An 8,745-nucleotide genomic window follows, 5' to 3' on the forward strand; every position below is an offset into this window, starting at 1 on the left:
TGAAGTATTTGATTTTTCTGTGATGAAATATGTGATAAAAAAATATTTATATTGACAATTGAACGTCGAGCCACGGCGAACCACGCTGAATATGGGCCTATTCTCGCCCATATGGGCTTTATTCGCCGAAATGGGGCTAAAAAGTGGGCCAACATCGGCGCCCTGGGGCGAGCTGGGGCCGACGACTGGGCGCAAAACCGGCCCCAGCGCCGAATGTATCGCCGGCTCGCCCCCAGGAGGCGATTTTTAGGCGTCCTGGGGGGACAACGGCTGGAGATGCTCTCAGTGACGCGTGCATGCACCGCCAGCGTGTGCCGTCCACAGGCGTCACGTGTGGAGTCGCATTCACCGGGCCAGATCTGGGCTCTGCGGACTAGCGGCATCGGATTGCGTTGTCTTCGGGATATGTAGGATGCGGTGAGGCGCGCAAAGCTGGAACCCAGAGGTTGCATCCGTTTGTGCCGCCTTTCCGTCCGGTCAAATCACGACATCAATGTCGGTCGCGACATGCTCTGGACGGGCATGAATATGGCGCAGTAAGCGGCACAATGCGTGAGATGAAAAGCACGGGAAGAGCGGGTGAGTCGTTTGGGTGGGTCTAAGAGCAACTCCAACGAGCCGACCCAAACGAACGACGCATTTGTCCGACTTTTGTATGTTTGGGTCGGCCGCCCGCTCGGCGTCTTGCATTGGGGTCGGCAGTGCGCCCAATGTGCCGACCCATTTCATGTCCGCATTCAACTTTTTTTAAAAAAGGCCCGCGGGGCGATCATGCCAGCGGCCATGTCTCATGCCGGCACCATGCCAGCGCCGACATACAATGTCGGCTTCAGAAAATATCACTATAGTTCATGCTGGCGCAATCGCCAGCCGGTCGGCACACATGCCAGCACACAAAAAAGGGTGGGACTTGAGTTCGACCGCGCCATCACGGCTCCCGTGGTCATGCCTGCACACTTGCCGGCATACAAAAAAGATGGCGCTCGCCGCCATAGATCACTCATCGTCGAACTTGAGCATGGTGGCCTGCATCTTCTTGAACCACGGCCTCTTCCTTGGCGACACGGTGTTAAGATCCACCTTCATGATCTCCACCCCGGTCATCATGCTCGCGAGAGCCACTTCTTTTGCCTTGGTCTTGGCGTTGGCGGTCTCGATCTCTAGCATCTTGGCCTACTTCTCCGCCTCTAACTCGAACATCTTGGCTTGCTTCTCGGCTTGCAGGTCAAGCCTCCTCCTTTGAATCTCCATGAAAGCGTCCATTTGCTCCGCCTTGAAACGCCGGCGCTTCTCCTCCCTTGAGTCCTTCTTGTTGATCATGCCGTCCACGCTTGCGATCAAAGCGTTGGTGGCCGCATCTCGCTTGTCCTCCTTCTTGGAGTTGGTCTTCCCCCGCGGTCATGCTGGCTCGCCCTCCCCAACATCCTCCACGGCTTTCTTCCCCCCACGCTACTTGAGTGCGGCATATTGCGCCTTAACTTCTCCTCGTCCTTGATGACCCGATAGCAATGGGAGAGGTTGAAGCACTTGCCGTTGTGTTGCACCTTGAATGCCTCCAAAGCTTGAAATGCCTACAAAATGTTTCCATGCAAGCATATGGGCAAGTGATATGAAAATGAACACGCAAAGGATGAACTTGATGACACAAAAGAGGGCGGCTTGCTAGCATACAATGTCTTGAATGCCGATGCCGCTCACGGGGCGGGCCTTGACGCTCTCAAGAGTGGCGCAAAACTTGTTGCACTCTTGTTAGATCACCCTCCACCACTTGAAAATGGAGACCCATCCACGCGTGCTCACAAATTGGTACGGCGGAAACTTCTTGCGCTCATGAAACTCTCGGTGGACAAGAATCCAAAAGGTTGAATGCTTTTGCTCGGCGCCCGTCTTGGGGTCTTGTCCAATGTCTCGCCAACACTCGCAAAGAAGCTTGTCCTCGGCCGCCGTGTACGCATTCGTATGCTTGCTCTTGCGCTTCGGCTTAGGACCGACGGCTTGGTTGGCGAGCTCGTCCTCGTACAAGGGCTCCACATCAATGTCGCACTCGTCCTCTTCCTCTTAACCGTAGTCGTCCGGGAACTCGTGGTCGAGGGGGAAGCCATCCAGGTCGAAGCCGACCTGATCACGCATGAAGGCCGCCTGGTCGGGATCATAGCCAGCGGCCGGCGTGAACGCCCCGCGGCCGTCCAGGCTTTGTGTCTCATCGGGATCGTAGCCAGCGGCCGGCACACCGCCCTCGAAGATGAGGTTCTGCATGTAGTCCTCGTCGGCGGCGGACGATATTTCGTCGAACAGGTTGCGGGTGTCTGGGAGCACGCCGGCCGACGTCTGCCGCGTGCGTTTCCTCGCGCCGGCGGATGACGATCCACCGGCCACCGGGGTGGAGTTGAGGTCGATGGGCGCGGGCGTGGAAGGTGCGATCACGCTCACTTTGGGCGAGCACTCCCCGGAGAGGCGGGAGGCCTGCGGGTAGACGTGGAAGCCGGGGATCGGTTTGCAAACCGACGCGCAGAGTCGGGCAGCACCGTCCTTGGACCCGGTGCTGGCCCCGGTGACAGCGGCTTGGACGATGCCGTGCTGGCTAGGGTTTAACCCTAGCATGTAGAGCGCCTCCCTTGTTGCCGCCACAACGCGGGCGTTGGTGACCTCCTGCTGCGCGGCGGCGACGATGGCGGCCTGAGCGGCGGCCTCATCCCTCGCGTCCGCGGCGTGCCTCCGGCCCTTCCTCTTGGCCGACTCGCGTGCCCGCAGTTCGGGCGTCAGCGCTTCTTTGGCTTGGTCGTCGCGGCCGTCTTGCGCGGGGCACGAGGCTTGCCTTTCCCGGCGGGGGCGGCGGTGCCGGACGAGGCAAGGGAGGCGAGGCCGGCGGCGGCGTCGAGGTCCATGGCGTCGTCCATGGCTGGTTGGGGCGGGAGCAAGCGCGCGCGGGCGGGAGTGTTTTTGGAAAAATGGGGGAAAACGATGGTGGCTGCCAGCACAAGCCACAATGTCCTAGAGAGGATTCTGTTTGATCAAAGCGCAGAGCCCACGAATCTACCGTTATCACTTCTGGAAGACATCACAAATTGTTTCTCTCTTGATCACCAAATTGGCAGCGGCGGATTTGCGGTTGTTTATAAGGTACCACACAACTACATCTAATCAGCTTCTCGCCGCATTTGATCTAAAATCTAAGCAAATGTATAAGATATTGAAACCACCACACACATGAGTTCCTTTTTTAACAATGTATTTTGTCACCATAGGGAGTGGTCGGGAAAGGTACGGTTGCCGTGAAGAAGCTGTCAAACACGTATGGTGTTCACGAGAATAAATTCCAGGAAGAGATTAAGTGCCTGATAAAGGCCAAGCACAAGAATATTGTACGGTTTCTGGGGTATTGCGCTGACGCGCAAGGTAAAATGAAAGAGTACGAGGGGAATCTTGTCATGGCGGAGGAACGAAACTGGTTGCTCTGTTTTGATTATGTATGCAATGGGAGTCTCGATAAGCACATTACTGTTATGATGACAACGTCTGTTCTCATCTTTGTTTACTCTGTTAAAGGCTATTAATATTCATAGATTAACATGGAATTATAGCCATGTACCTAAATTAAGTAAGAAACTACAAATTCCGGCCTTTCCTTGTGCTCAGATGCAACTTGTGGACTTAATTGGAGGAAGCGGTATCAAATAATCAGGGGGATATCTGGGGGTCTAGCTTTTCTCCGTGAGAAGAGAATTCTTCACTTGGACTTGAAGCCTGCTAATATATTGCTAGATGGTCACATGGAACCCAAAATTGCTGAGTTTGGTCTATCAAGATGCCTCGGTCAAGCACAAACCTGTGCAATTACTCAAAATATAATTGGAACAATGTAAACCAATCTCTTGAAAGCTCCTCATTTTGTTAGACATGACTCTACATCTATCTGCATATTCGTTGATTGGGCTTCAGATTTTTTTTCTTATAGGGGATATACGGATCCAGAATACTGAGGTCAGGCCAAATTGGGTTCTCATCAGACGTATATAGCCTTGGCGTTATAATCATGGAGATACTGACAGGAGTGAGGCAGTATCGCAAAGATGAGCATGTAAGAACGACTTAGGCGTTTGCCCCATGTTTAACTGTAGATTCAGAATTAATTATGCTATGCTTTATTAGCAAAATATCATCCTTTCTTTTTAAGATTTCCTTAAGTATCTATTTTATGGGAACAACCCCTAAGAGAGGCGGTTGACTTGTGGGGCATGGCTCTACCCATTTGGGACTCAAATCATGTTGCTCACATTTACATACACATCTGTGCACTTCATTCCTTCAAGAAAAATGCATGCACTTCACTACAAAAAATAAAGCCTATTTATGCTTCTGGAAGTACCATATGGTCCCTTATTCTAATATACCACGTAAACCAACTGATCATTTTTAATATACCCCAAGTGAATTGCATGAAAAAAAATCACAGGTGCACTTGGTTTTCTAGATATCCATTTTCTTTACTACAGAAATAGCAATTAAGTGGCTTCCATGGAACAAAATAATTACTGTCCTTCTCTTTTTAGGATTTCCAGCATTTTTTTTTTCCAGCTGTAATGTAATAACTACACACATCATTATAAGAAATACTAACTCATGATTGCAACCTTATAGGCAGTTGAAAGATGGATGAATAGATTGGGGGTATCAGAGGGGGACTTGCAGTTAGAGCAAGTGAGAGTATGCAGTGAGATAGCGGTAGAGTGCATGGACTTGGACCCAGAGAAGAGACCAGATGCATATCATATAGTTGATAGGCTTGATAAAACTGAGGGCTCTGACAAATCAGATGAAACTGGCATCGACAGTTCATTCATTGAGATGCAGGTAAGTTTACCAAGTGAAAAATCTGAAGAAAGAGTTGGAAAGCTTGCAGGCGAGAGCCATCAAAACACAGACATGGAGGAACAGTCAGAGATATTGGAAGATTTTGCAGCAAAATTTGGAAGGCTTCATTTCCAGGAAGGCCAGCAGACTGTAGACCAGTTATCATTATCGGGTGGGCAGTTAGGAAAGGTCAATCGCCATGGCGCAGGCAATTCTAGCTCTATATCTACTGGGTTCAACGAGTTGAACATTTTAGACATCTACATCAGAACAGCCCATAAGATTTTTGATAGGAACAACAGGCGTACACTGGAACAGACACATTTTATAAATATCTTCAGAATGGAGAAGCTCAGTCCAATAATAAGGAGTAAGAATCTCATCGAAGTAGGTTTCTTCACTAAAGTTTACAAAGGTGTTGTTGATAATGCACTGGTTGCACTAAAGCAAACGTTTGATGTTAATAACAAGGATTTAGAAAATGAAGTCATCATCCAGTCTCAAATCGCCCACAAGAATATTGTTTGGCTCATAGGTTGTTGCCTAGAAAATGATAAATCCATTCTAGTTTACGAGTTCCTCCCCAGAGGAAGCCTTCATGACATTCTTCACAGCGAAAGCAAGGTGCCTCTCAACTTGGATGTGCGTCTAAATATTGTTGCAGAATCTGCACAAGGTCTAGCTTATCTGCATTCACAAGCTCGTACCAAAATCCTGCATGGTGATGTCAAACCGGAAAATATACTCCTGGATGAAAACTTTATGCCAAAGATCGCAGGCTTTGGCATATCGAGGTTGATTCCGATTGATGGGCAACACACTTCAACCATCATTGGTGACGTGAATTATATCGATCCAGTATACATGCAAACAGGTCTACTGACAGAAAAAAGTGATGTGTACAGTTTTGGAATTGTGATCTTGGAGGTCATTAGCAGGAAGAAGGCCACTCATTCTGACAAAAACAGCCTAGTGAGGAGTTTCCTTGAGGTTCACAAAGAAGGGAAGAAAGCAACCGAGCTGTTTGACAAGGAAATTGCACTAACAGAAGAAGATTTGGAGCTCCTTGACTGTCTTGCAGAGATTGCTGTGGAATGTGTTCACGTTGTTGTGGATCATAGACCCACAATGACAGAAGTTGCAGAGCGCCTTCTCATACTGAATCATTCTCGTAGGTTATATGCACGACATACAAGTGTTGACCATTCATATGAAACTGACATTAGCAGTTTATTTGTTGAGCAACAGAAAGTAGGTCATTTACCAAGGGCAGTGCAAGATACTAGCCGTCGTGGCGGAGGAAATTCTAGTGGGTTCTTCAAGTTGAACAATTTGGACATTTTCAATTGGAAAGGGCGCAAAAATATCAATAGGAACAACATTCACGCATTAGAAATGTCACATTTTATAAAGCTCTTCAGAAAGGAGGAGCTCAAGCCAATAATAAGGGGAGCCAATCTTATTGGAAAAGGTGGCTTCGCTGCAGTTTATAAGGGCTTTGTTGATAACACACTGGTTGCGGTAAAGATACCGATTGGTTCTGGTGTGGTAGAGAATGCACAATTTGAAAATCAGGTCATCAACATGTCTCAAGTCAGCCACAAGAACATCGTTAGGCTCATAGGTTGTTGCCAAGAAGCAGATCACCCCATGCTAGTGTTCGAGCTCGTCTCCAACGGAACCGTGAATGATATTCTTCATGGCGGCAACAATGCGCCCTTAAAGTTGGACGTGCGTCTAACTATTGTTGCAGAATCAGCACAAGGGCTAGCTTATCTCCATTCACAAGCTCGTATCAAAATCCTGCATGGTGATGTTAAACCGGCAAATATACTCCTGGATGAAAACTGTATGCCAAAGATTGCAGGCTTTGGCATATCAAGGTTGATTACAGGAGATAAGGAACACACTAGGCGCGTCATCGGTGACATGAATTATATGGATCCAGTGTACCTGCAAACAGGCCGGTTGACCTTGAAAAGTGATGTGTACAGTTTTGGAATTGTGATCCTGGAGGTCATTAGCAGGAAGAAGGCCACTCATTATGACGAAAACAGCCTAGTGAGGAGTTTCCTTGAGGTTCACAAAGAAGGGAAGAAAGCAACCGAGCTGTTTGACAAGGAAATTGCAGTAACAGCAGCAGATTTGGAGCTCCTTGACTATCTTGCAGAGATCGCTGTGGAATGTCTTAACCTTGATGTGGATCAAAGGCCCACGATGGCAGATGTCGCGGAGCACCTTGTCATGCTGAATCGATCTCGTAGGTCACAAGCTGTTTAGCTATATAAAAGTTGAGGCATATCGTGGTGTGAACAACATTCATGTCTTGGAATAAGGTAGGCAACTATCACTATCACTATCAGTCTTAGAGAGAAAATGCATTGAGCAACGGGGTAAGCAGTGCGTCAAGAATCCTTGGATGATAACTTTATACTCCCTCCGTCCGAAAAAACTTGTCATCAAAATGAATAAAAAGGGGTGTATCTAGAACTAAAATACATCTAGATACATTCCCTTTTATTCATTTTGATGACAATTATTTCCGGACGGAGGGAGTACCAAAGATCTCAGACTTTGGCTTATCGAAGTTGATTACGGGAGATGAGGAACACACTGGACGCGTCATCGGTGACTTGAGTTATATGGATCCAGTATACATGCAAACAGGCCTGCTGACCTTGAAAAGTGATGTGTACAGTTTTGGAATTGTGATCTTGGAGCTCATTAGCAGGAAAAAGGCCACTAATTCTGATAATCACAGTCTAGTGAGGGACTTCCTTGAAGTTTACAAACAAGGGAAGAAAGCTACCGAGCTGTTTGACAAGGAAATTCTTGACTGTCTAGCTGAGGTTGCTATGGAATGTATTGATCTTGATGTGGATAAAAGGCCCACGATGACGGATGTTGCAGAGCGCCTTCTCATACTGAATCGATCTTGTAGGTCAAAAGTTATTTGCCAATAAGTTTACTTGTATTGTTGTGTGAACCACATGCATGTCGTCGAATAACATAGGCAACTCTCAGTGTTTGATTTATTTTGCTGTTGTGAACAACATGTTTGAAAGATATAGAACAACGATAATATAATGCAAATCTAGTTCTCCCTTTGTTTAGAGGAAGTTTGCTGTACATGAATACTACTTGCTGCAGACATATCAGAGTACAATTTTCGGACAACACATGGCAAGATGATGAGTCCAACAACTCTGATCGATCTTAATGAATCTTAAGTGTATTGAAGCCCTGATGTCGCTTGGCATGAAGGACCATGGTGTTTGCTTCCCAAGAACTAAAAACAAGCGTATGATGTTGTATGTTTTCTGATAATTATGATGTTTGTCGATTTGAACTATTTTTGGTACTTCCTTTTCAAATTCCTTTGTAGATCCTCTATTGGTCCATATTGGTGGGAAATCAGTAGTTAAGTGAAGTTTACGTCGATCGAGATCGAATAATTAGTAGGTCATGTGATGCCTAAATGCCTAATGTGTGCTAGTGACTGTTCATTGCATATTTGTGCCATCTTCAGTCAAGCTCTCCAAATTTCTGGAGACAGTGAATGAATCAGATTTGTTTGTGCTCTTGGTGAAATAATTTTCTTTAACTGACTTGACAAGTTGTATTGCACTTTGCTATATTGTCAGATGGATTCATTCTGATTCAGATGTTGTGATTATTGACCAGTTTATGTAAATCTGTAGATTGGCAGAATTATGCATATCATTTGTTCAAAAAAAAAACATAAATTCTTTCCTGAATAATGAAATCATACAAATACTTGCAGAAACCATTTAAATCAAAGGTACCTTTCATATGTTTCTTTTCCAGCCAAAAATAGTACTCAAATTTTAAAAATAATTTAAATCAAACCAATGATTTTTTTTCTCGAATTTG

At 46.6% G+C, this 8,745-nt stretch overlaps 1 pseudogene; it reads left to right on the forward strand.

The window, feature by feature from the left end:
• The first annotated feature begins 2,883 nt into the window (after positions 1 to 2,883).
• On the forward strand, positions 2,884 to 7,131 carry LOC123115320 (uncharacterized; annotated as a pseudogene).
• The last annotated feature ends 1,614 nt before the right edge of the window (positions 7,132 to 8,745 follow it).

This window comes from Triticum aestivum, chromosome 5B, assembly GCF_018294505.1.
Source record: "Triticum aestivum cultivar Chinese Spring chromosome 5B, IWGSC CS RefSeq v2.1, whole genome shotgun sequence".
Taxonomy (NCBI): domain Eukaryota; kingdom Viridiplantae; phylum Streptophyta; class Magnoliopsida; order Poales; family Poaceae; genus Triticum; species Triticum aestivum.